We start from the raw sequence: 11,449 nt of genomic DNA, 5'->3' as shown, positions 1-11,449 counted from the left end.
GAGTGGTTAAGCTTGACCCTCTTCTTTTTTTTTTTTTTTTTTTTTTTTTTTTTTTTTTTTTTTTTGCTAGAAAATTAAAAAAATTGCTGAAAGCTTGGGCTGCTTTTGTATTAAAACCGTATTCTGATATATATATATATATATATATATATATATATATATATATATATATATATATATATATATATATATATATATATATATGATCAAATATAAAAGTAGGCTATTTAATTTTCCTCTTCCTGTTTATATTTCCTTCTTTTGGACTTGTTAGTATCCCCCCTTTCCGTGAGGCTTAGGATGTAGGTTACTCAAGAAATATTTGATTCATTCTTATTGGTCAATGTTTTTTTATACGCTGTTAGCTTATTTGGGCTCAATGTGAAATATTGCTATAAATTTTGGTTGCTGTACTTATGTTTTATTGACTTTATTGTTAAGAAAAGATTATATCACCCACTTAATGTGTGCGAATGTCAGTGTATGTATCCTTAATTTAGTTGTAACTACCGCATTACTATTCTCAACTAACTACGGTATTGTGTAGAGAATCTGAAGATCTAAATATGAAGAGGGCTTTTCCGTTTCATGTGCCTGAGTGATTAAGCATCTTTAGGATTACAAGTAAGTCTTTATATCCACTGTGAATGTTTAATTGATTGATATATCTAACTTCTCGGTTTTCGTGTATATACTTGTGGCTCATGTACGATTACTCCAACACTTTCGTATGTAAAATTTTATCGTTCCATCAATTTTTGTTGTTGTTGTTGTTGGGGGATGTGATATTTATTTTTTTCCTATATCCTATGGTAAACATTAATTTATCTTTTAGAGTTGAATGAGCTGAACCGAATGCCCTTTACATAAGAAAACACACGGCTAAATATTTATAGAATCATCTGATATTCATCAAAGTAATACTTGCTCTTACCTCTTTACATCAACTTTATGAATAAATGATATCAGTTTATTCCATACCAGGACTGAATCCATGGCAGTTTAAAGTAAACTTAATCTTTTATACGGCATAACGACTGGATACCCGGTATAAATTTCATTGGCTTGAATTTCCTCACTGGGCTATTTTTCCCTGTTGTAGCCCTTGAGCCTATAACATCCTGCTTTTTCAGCTAGGGTTCTAGTTTAGCTAATAATAATGATAATAATAATAATAATAATAGTAATGATAAATGTTTAGGTCGTTTAAATTGACTAATGTCAGTAGAAAAAAGCAAATCGTATTTTAGATACCTATGCCTTGGTGTACGATATTTGGGAAATTTGCATATCCTTGCTATTACTAAAACCAGATATTGTCTCAAGTATTTGGTCTTGGATGCAGATAGTCCATTAGTATCGATTCTCAGATAACGTCAAGGGTTTAGTACTGGTCTTCAAATACATAAGTGTATTGGAATCCATTGAGTCAGTGCATATGTTGCCCTTTATATTTGATATGTGCGGGTACCAGCATTAGATGTTAATGGTAAATCAAGCTTTAAATAGAATTCTTAATTAAATTTTTGAAAATACAGTTGAAAGGAACAATTTTAGTGACAATAAAAATAGCTGTGATACATTTTATTAATTTAATAGTTTTCTCTTCCTAATAATTTTCTTTGAATATTTATGATGCTCCCTATTAGGTTTAGTGCAAATTTCCTTGTAGGTGCCTGGTGTGGTGTTTATTTATTTAAAATAAAGAAGTTATATTAGATCTAGTGGAGTTATTATTTGTTCAGTACAAAGAGGCATATTGTGATTGATAGTTATTATTATTATGGTAGCTGATAGGGTAAGGATGTTTCCTTACCAATTAAAAGTGTATTCTTTTTCTGTGGACGAATATAAGGCAATGACTTAAGTTTTAGTGAAAATACTAAGTAGAAGTTTAACTTTTATATTAAATGAGGATTCAAATCACTTTGGTACTCCTGAGCTGATACGTATAAATAAATGGAATATACCGTCGTATGTATCGCCATCGGATAAAATTTCATATACATATATAGTAGATGTGTGTGTGTGCGTTTGCGTATGAGTCTCCTATTTCAAGTGTTCTGATCTTGAAATACCGCCAAACCGTGCGTCATCTCTAGCCTGACTTTGAGGACACAGGTGTGTTCACATACAGATTTATTACTTTTCAAAACAAAGGTAAAAGAAAAGGGATGACATTGATGGGTTTGTGTACCCAATGACGAAGTGGTTCACTGGATTATATTACTCTGATTTTTCTTTTTAAACATTTCATTGAGCTTTACGAATTAATAAAGGTTAGTTTATTAGATTTTAGATGTATACTTCCTTTATAATAATAAAGGTCTTCAACTAAAAAATCTTTGAAAAGTTTTCATTTTGATAACCTTCAGTACCACAATAATACTTGTTATGCTATGATTTGAAATGGGGACTTCTTTTTCCAGCAGAGGAGCAAAGTTGTCTAAGAAAACAATTGACGATTGTAAGTAATAATAAATTCCAGATCTCAAGTGTAAGTCTAACTGGCCTGAAGCCAATGGTGGAAGTGGAAAAAATTTTGAGATCTTTAGTATAAGTGGCACGAGTCTCAAAAGATTCCAAGAATCTAATAAACTTTAATGAGAAAATGGAATGGGGATGCTATGCCTTTCGACTAGAGGTTAATGCGAAGATATATTGATGATTTATGAAATTACTGGAGACCAGGTATAAATTTTTCAAGGTAATTGTAAGGAATCGTCTATGAAGATGCAATTACCACGTGCTTTGCATATTTTTTATACTAATTATGACTAATCAGCCGAAACAATTTATTTCCTCTCATTTTTTGCTTCTTCCCCCTCATTCATTTTCTCACTGGATATATATACCTGTACACACACACACACACACACACACACACACATATATATATATATATATATATATATATATATATATATATATATATATATATATATATGGATAAATATCAACACAACATCGTGCTCAAATAGAAATAAATTTCTACCTCATACCTGGGATCGAACGCTAGCCCCCTTCTAATGAAAGGCCAGGTCGCTTCCAACCATGCCTATGATATGTTGTGTGTATTTCTTTAAGTTTTATAAGTAGTTCAGACAATTAAACCATCTTTGCAATCAAATCAAATTTTGATTGAAATACAGCTGTTCCTGTGATAATGTTCCATAACTCTCTCTCTCTCTCTCTCTCTCTCTCTCTCTCTCCTCTCTCTCTCTCTCTCTCTCTCTCTCTCTCTCCTCTCTCTCCTACGATCAGACTTTAACGGAAAATATTACTCTAATTATTCATGTACTTACGGACTCGTAATTTCTTCAGTTACTATTTTTTTCTTTATCTGACACCCAATATTTTGTGTTTGTTTGCTGTTGACATAAGATGAAGTAACAGTGACCAATGAAATTACTTGTCTACACTTTTATACCATGGCAATCTGACTGAGCGCTTCCCCCCTTGAAATACTGTCTTAGCTGACATAAAACCAACTTTATCCCAACATAATACTGTCCCATAAACAGCGTCTGTTAAAATCCTAAACGTCTTGTGTATGGGAAATTCAACTTTCCTTTAGCAATCGCGAAACAAACGGATACTCATTCCGCCGTCTGGTGGTTTAATCACGTGTTTCTTACAAAACAAGCGTATCAAGAAAACAGGGATATGGTCGATTCATGAATGCTTTTTAATGCATAGATTTTCGTATTGTGTGTGCTCATACGCACACACACACACACACACACACACACATATATATATATATATATATATATATATATATATATATATATATATATATATATATATATGTATGTATATATATATATATATATATATATATATATATATATATATATATTCTCTTTGCCTTTAGCTTTTCCCATTTTATATGGGGTCGCTGTTTCTAGTCAGCCTTCTCCATCTTCCTCTGTCTTGTACTTGTTCTCTTAGACCCCTTTCCTTCATGTCAATCAATGATTTATCTTTCCACCTAAACTATAGCCTTCCCCTCTTTCTGCTCTCCACCTCCACGTTCATAACTCTTTTTCATACATGTTCATCTTCTCTCCTCATGGCATGACCAAACCTTTTCAGTCTTCTTCACTGAGCTTTCTTTGAAACTTCTAATACTTTGACTGTTTATATTTAAGATTGCAAACTGCAAATTGAGTTACATGAAACCTATGTATGAGAAGGCACCAATCAGTCAGCACTAAGTTACTGTGAGCGAACACATAAATGATCTTATTCTCTCAAAGAAAATGCACCCTTGCGTCATGTATTATTCCCAATTGAGCAAATGGGAGTTGATGTGGAAAGTGGGAAACGAAAGAGCCCAACTGTTTTAGAAATAAATACTGGATGAAAAATTAAAGGATATGAATTTAATTTTAAACGTATAAAAAAAGGACGGTTAACTAAACTGTTTAATGATTGAGAATCAAGTATCTGAGGTACGTACATGGATATGTGAATACAGAGATTTATTCTTTTACAGATCATTACGTCTTTTAAGGTGGTTGGTCCATAAAAGCTTCCGTGATCACAGCAGACTCTCCTCAAAGGAAATATATTGGAATCACTAGAAATAAATTCTTCCTTTGAGAAGTGAAGTTTTTCCTGTGACATTTCTATGAGAGAGAGAGAGAGAGAGAGAGAGAGAGAGAGAGAGAGAGAGAGAGAGAGAGAGAGAGAGAGAGAGAGAGAGAGAGAGAGAGAGAGAGAGAGAGAGAGAGAGAGAGAGAGAGAGAGAGAGAGAATGTTTTAATAATTGTTCTCTTCAGATGAAATGGTTTGTTATTGTTACAAGGGTTCTATTCTATATACTGTACTTTTTATTACTTGTCGATGGCTGTTCTCATTTGATAATATACTTTTTTTCGACCAGTCATTGTTTTCAAGTAGGGTGATCCTATAAGATCGGAATGTTTTGCGTAATATCCAGTATCTCACAAAAACTTTCAAAGTCTCTAGTGTATATTAAAGAGGTCGATTAGGCCATAAAGATATCATATGTGAGCTACAAAATATTGACGTTATCAGATTTTTTTCTTTTAGAACCCCTTTCAGTCTCAATTTTCCATTCTGCCTTCATTTGCAAGTAATGCATATTTGGCAGGAAATTTATTTAACCGTGTGGTAGGTTATTTAACTGGACATTTATAATGCAATCGTTTTTCTTTCAATACCAAAGCCTCTGTACCATGGTCTTCCACTGTCTTGGGTTAGAGTTCTCTTGCTTTAGGGTACACTCGGGCACACTATTTATCTCATTTCTCTTCTTGTTTTGTTAAAGTTTTTATAGTTTATGTAGGAAATATTTATTTTGATGTTATTGTTCTTAAAATATTTTATTTTTTCCCTTTTCCTCTCCTCACTGGGCTATTTTCCCTGTTGGGTCCCCTGTGCTTATCCTGCTTTTCCAACTAGGGTTGTAGCTTAGAAAGTAATAATAATCTGTGTACGTATCTGCATCCTTACCGATTCCCTTTACTTTCTTCAACATATGGCTTCTGGTAGAGAACAATCATGTAACTCCAACATAAAATGTTATTTTATGCCTGAACTAACTAACGAGAGTAGTTACAGGAAAATATCTCCACAATCTTCCGTTCAGGAATGTTGCGGAGAAAAATCCATGTTGTACTGTAGGGATATTATTTGTTAGTGCCGATATTTAATCTTCAAATCAACCTTTTTTATGTGTATTCAAAGTTTTTTTGGTTTAATTCCATATTTTTCCGTGCCTTTTCCTCATGTGAGTAATTGTTAGACCTTGAGCTTTCATACCAAATGTAATATCGTTGGTAGATTTTCTTCATCTCGACTGCATTTTATCCCCAGCTTGGAATTCTTTGCCATTCATGTCATGAATCGATGCTTTTTTCCGCGAAAGTTAAACGGTTAAAGTTTTATTTTGATTTTTTTTTTCTTTTCTCTTTTTTTAGAAATTTTATTTAATTGTTTTTTCATTGAGATATATCAGTTAATGAGGAATTGGACATCATAGAAAATTAAAAAACTTTTTTTTGGGGAAAATTAAAAGCATATATTATGTTGAGAAATATTTTGGAATTTATAATTTCATTAGTATATTACACAAGTATTCTTTTAAATATACGGTTTAAACTGGTGCATTATTATTATTATTATTATTATTATTATTATTATTATTATTATTATTATTATTGTTGTTGTTGTTGTTGTTGTTGTTGTTATTATTATTTTATGTTTTTGAGTGAGATTCCAGTGAATGTTAGTTTACTGGCCATTATATTCACGAATTAGAATTAGAAAATAAAAGAAAAAAAAACGGGGAGAATTTAATAGACAATCATTTGTATCAGTTATTTCTTATGTAATAGGTTGTATTTCAAGCCTTTGTTGTATTACTTTAATATACTTTTACCCTATTTTATGAGGATTTGGTTTTGAACATAAGATGAATTTTGTCAATATCGCCTTGACACTTTCTTACACAAATTACCGACCTTTGATATTATTATTATTATTATTATTATTATTATTATTATTAACTGCTAAGCTACAACCCTAGCTGGAAAAGCACAATGCTATAAGCCCAGGGGCTCCAACAGGGAAAATAGCTCAGTGAGGAAAGGAAAAAAAAAGGAAAATTAAATTTTTAAGAAGATTAACAACATTAAAATAAATATCTCCTATATAAACTATAAACACTTTAACAAAACAAGATGAAGAGAAATAAGATAGAATAGTGTGCCCGAGTGTACCCTCAAGCAAGAGAACTCTAACCCAAGGCAGTGGAAGACCATGGTACAGATGTTATGGCACTACCCAAGACTAGAGAACAATGGTTTGATTTTGGAGTGTCCTTCTCCTAGAAGAGCTGCTTACCATAGCTAAAGAGTCTCTTCTACCCTTACCAAGAGGAAAGTTGCCACTGAAAAATTACAGAGCAGTAACCCCATGGGTGAAGAATTGTTTGGTAATCTTAAGTGTTGTCAGGTGTATGAGGACAGCAGAGAATATGTAAAGAATATGCCAGACTATTCGGTGTGTGTAGGCAAAAGGGAAAATGAACCGTAACCAGAGAGAAGGATCCAAAGTAGTACTGTCTGGCCAGTCAATGGACCCCATAACTCTCCAGCGGTAGTATCTCAACGGGCGGCTGGTGCCCTGGCCAACCTACTACCTATTAATCTGATATCAAGTATATTACTTATTCAAGTAGTGAAATACTCATATATAAGCGGTGATGTACTTATCCTTATGCCTGCTTAGATTGAATAACTTTTTAACAAATTATAACGAATCCAATGTCATCGCTCTTAATACCTTCAAGGGTATCAGGCATGATGTTAAGCTTATTAGATGCTGGTTCAGGATCTCATTGTAAATATTTTCTTTATTTTTCAATACAAAATTGCCAATTTGGCCAAATTACACGAAGAGGACGATTCCAAATATGTTTTCCCTAGCATAAGAGGGATCTGATTTAGTTAAATTTTATGGGTCGTTACCGTAGAGTTCTGAGGCTATTTTTTCTAACTCTCGCCTTTATGTAATCTGATGAACATGATGATAGTCAGCTTGACATAATCTGGGAAAAATGCGGGTATCTTATGTCTTTCTCATCGTAAATATTTTCTTTATTTTTCAATACAAAAGTGTCAATTTTGGCCAAATTACACGAAGAGGACGATTCCAAATATATTTTCCCTAGCAAAAGAGGGATCTGATATAGTTAAATTCTATGGGTCGTTACCGTAGAGTTCTGAGGCAATTTTTCTAACACACTCCTTGATATAATCAGGTGAACATGATGATAGTCAGCTTGAGATAATCTGGGAAAAATACTGGTATCGTATGTCTTTAATGATAATCTAAATAATTAGTTGAGTAATAACAGCTTTTCTGTTTCACTACCGGCATTTTGTGTCTTATCAGCTTTTGACTTTACTACTTATTGTAACTTTCCTCTTTTGCCTTTATGTATAGGTGTGCGAGTATTTTTTTTCATTCATCTGCAGAGTTATTATTCAGTTCTAGTTTGAATCTCATGTTATTTAGGATCATTTAAAGAGTTGAAATTATAATTGTTTTGGGACTAATTCGATATTTTTTAACCACAAATAATCAGTTAAAAACAGTTTCTTTCATTAGTAGGTAAAATTCCTCTTGGAAATCCGGTACCTGTTATTGAATCTTATTAGAAGTTAACAGTCTATTTTTTATAATTTTTGGCGTAATATTTGGTTTTTATATTGTACAGTTTTTCATTTGAGATTTTTGTATACTGTTAATTGATTATGGTTATTTAGTTCGTTATAGTAGTGATGAAAATGACAATGATTCGATTCAAGATATGCGCATTTTGTATCACCAGGATTCATTGGAAACCGGTCTGTCTATTAACAAGGTCTTCGATAATATGGTGTAAAACATTAGGTGAAATTTGTAATATATTTCTCGTGATATAGTTTGACACTGTCAAAATTGGAGCCCTGTTTAATCGTAAACCCTTGTATAAGAATCTATCCATGCTTTTTTTATTAACATAGTTTTAAGTCTCTCTCTCTCTCTCCCTCTCTCTCTCTCTCTCTCTCTCTCTCTCTCTCTCTCTCTCTCTCTCTCTCTCTCTCTCTCTCTCTGAGTTTGTGGGTTTATTTGTTTCTTTTATAGGAAATGCAGGATCAAATCAGGTTGTGTAAATTATGTTACTCAGCATTGTGAATAAGTTTTTGTAAGTTTTTTTTAGAATTTATTAAATATATTTTCATTCTATAATCCATCCATATACCAAGGCACTTCCCCCAATTTTGGGGGGTAGCCGACACCAACAATGAAACAAAACAAAAAGGGGACCTCTACTCTCTATGTTCCTTCAGCCTAATCAGGGACTCAACCGAGTTCAGCTGGTATTGCTAGGGTGCCACAGCCCAACCTCCCACATTTCCACCACAGATGAAGCTTCATAATGCTGACTCCCCTACTGCTGCTACCTCCGCGGTCATCTAAGGCACCGGAGGAAGCAGCAGGGCCTACTGGAACTGCGTCACAATCGCTCGCCATTGATTCCTATTTCTAGCACGCTCTCTTGCCTCTCTCACATCTATCCTCCTATCACCCAGAGCTTTCTTCACACCATCCATCCACCCAAACCTTGGCCTTCCTCTTGTACTTCTCCCATCAACTCTTGCATTCATCACCTTCTTTAGCAGACAGCCATTTTCCATTCTCTCAACATGGCCAAACCACCTCAACACATTCATATCCACTCTAGCCGCTAACTCATTTCTTACACCCGTTCTCTCCCTCACCACTTCGTTCCTTACCCTATCTACTCGAGATACACCAGCCATACTCCTTAGACACTTCATCTCAAACACATTCAATTTCTGTCTCTCCATCACTTTCATTCCCCACAACTCCGATCCATACATCATAGTTGGTACAATCACTTTCTCATATAGAACTCTCTTTACATTCATGCCCAACCCTCTATTTTTTACTACTCCCTTAACTGCCCCCAACACTTTGCAACCTTCATTCACTCTCTGACGTACATCTGCTTCCACTCCACCATTTGCTGCAACAATAGACCCCAAGTACTTAAACTGATCCACCTCCTCAAGTAACTCTCCATTCAACATGACATTCAACCTTGCACCACCTTCCCTTCTCGTACATCTCATAACCTTGCTCTTACCCACATTAACTCTCAACTTCCTTCTCTCACACACCTTTCCAAATTCTGTCACTAGTCGGTCAAGCTTCTCTTCTGTGTCTGCTACCAGTACAGTATCATCCGCAAACAACAACTGATTTACCTCCCATTCATGGTCATTCTCGCCTACCAGTTTTAATCCTCGTCCAAGCACTTGAGCATTCACCTCTCTCACCACTCCATCAACATACAAGTTAAACAACCACGGCGACATCACACATCCCTGTCTCAGCCCCACTCTCACCGGAAACCAATCACTCACTTCATTTCCTATTCTAACACATGCTTTACTACCTTTGTAGAAACTTTTCACTGCTTGCAACAACCTTCCACCAACTCCATATAACCTCATCACATTCCACATTGCTTCCCTATCAACTCTATCATATGCTTTCTCCAGATCCATAAACGCAACATACACCTCCTTACCTTTTGCTAAATATTTCTCGCATATCTGCCTAACTGTAAAAATCTGATTCATACAACCCCTACCTCATCTAAAACCACCCTGTACTTCCAAGATTGCATTCTCTGTTTTATCCTTAATCCTATTAATCAATACTCTACCATACACTTTTCCAAATACACTCAACAAACTAATACCTCTTGAATTACAACACTCATGCACATCTCCCTTACCCTTATATAGTGGTACAATGCATGCACAAACCCAATCTACTGGTACCATTGACAACACAAAACACATATTAAACAATTTCACCAACCATTCAAGTACAGTCACACCCCCTTCCTTCAACATCTCAGCTTTCACACCATCCATACCAGATGCTTTTCCTACTCTCGTTTCATCTAGTGCTCTCCTCACTTCATCTATTGTAATCTCTCTCTCATTCTCATCTCCCATCTCTTCAATTCTTGCGCCAGCCTTCCTTACTCTCTTCACTTCTTTCCAAAACTTCTTCTTATTCTCTTCATATGACTGACCCAATCCCTGACCCCACCTCAGGTCAGCTGCCCTCTTTGCCTCACGTACCTTGCGCTTTACTTCCACATTTTTCTCTCTATATTTTTCATACTTCTCTATACTATTACTCTGCAGCCATTCTTCAAAAGCCCTCTTTTTCTCTTCCACTTTTACCTTCACTCCTTCATTCCACCATTCACTGCCCTTCCTCATGCTGCCTCCAACAACCTTCTTGCCACATACACCACTTGCAATCCCAACAAAATTTTCTTTTACTAACTTCCACTCCTCCTCTAAATTACCAGTTTCTCTTACTCTCACCTCGTCATATGCCATTTTCAACCTTTCCTGATATTTACTTTTTACCCCCGGTTTTATTAGCTCTTCAATCCTCACTACCTCCCTTTTACATCCACCTACTCTATAATGATCTTAAAATATTAAAATAAGAACGGAAGGCTTGCCATAATCTTTCCATTAGGTGATGTTTTCTTCAATTAATTCACATATTTCGAAATTCTTAATTTTTTCTATCGTTCCAAGATGTCATTTATGATTCAGTTCATAAAATGTCATTTATTATTCGGTTTATAACAGCAGGACAAACATCAAAATTTTTCACGTTGTATATACTGTATGTCTATATTTTCTACAGCATATCTTTATAGCAATACCTTTTGCTTCGCCTTACAGTTTTTTTTTTCTTTCTTTTTTTTTTTTTACATATGGAATTTTCAAGTCCACGACATTCACTGATATTTTTTTTTATATGGGACCTGTATTATTCGGAAGGGATAAAAAAAAAATCTTTGGTC

This window comes from Palaemon carinicauda, chromosome 38 (assembly GCF_036898095.1).
Source record: "Palaemon carinicauda isolate YSFRI2023 chromosome 38, ASM3689809v2, whole genome shotgun sequence".
Classification (NCBI taxonomy): domain Eukaryota; kingdom Metazoa; phylum Arthropoda; class Malacostraca; order Decapoda; family Palaemonidae; genus Palaemon; species Palaemon carinicauda.
Note: the sequence above shows the minus strand (reverse complement) of the source record.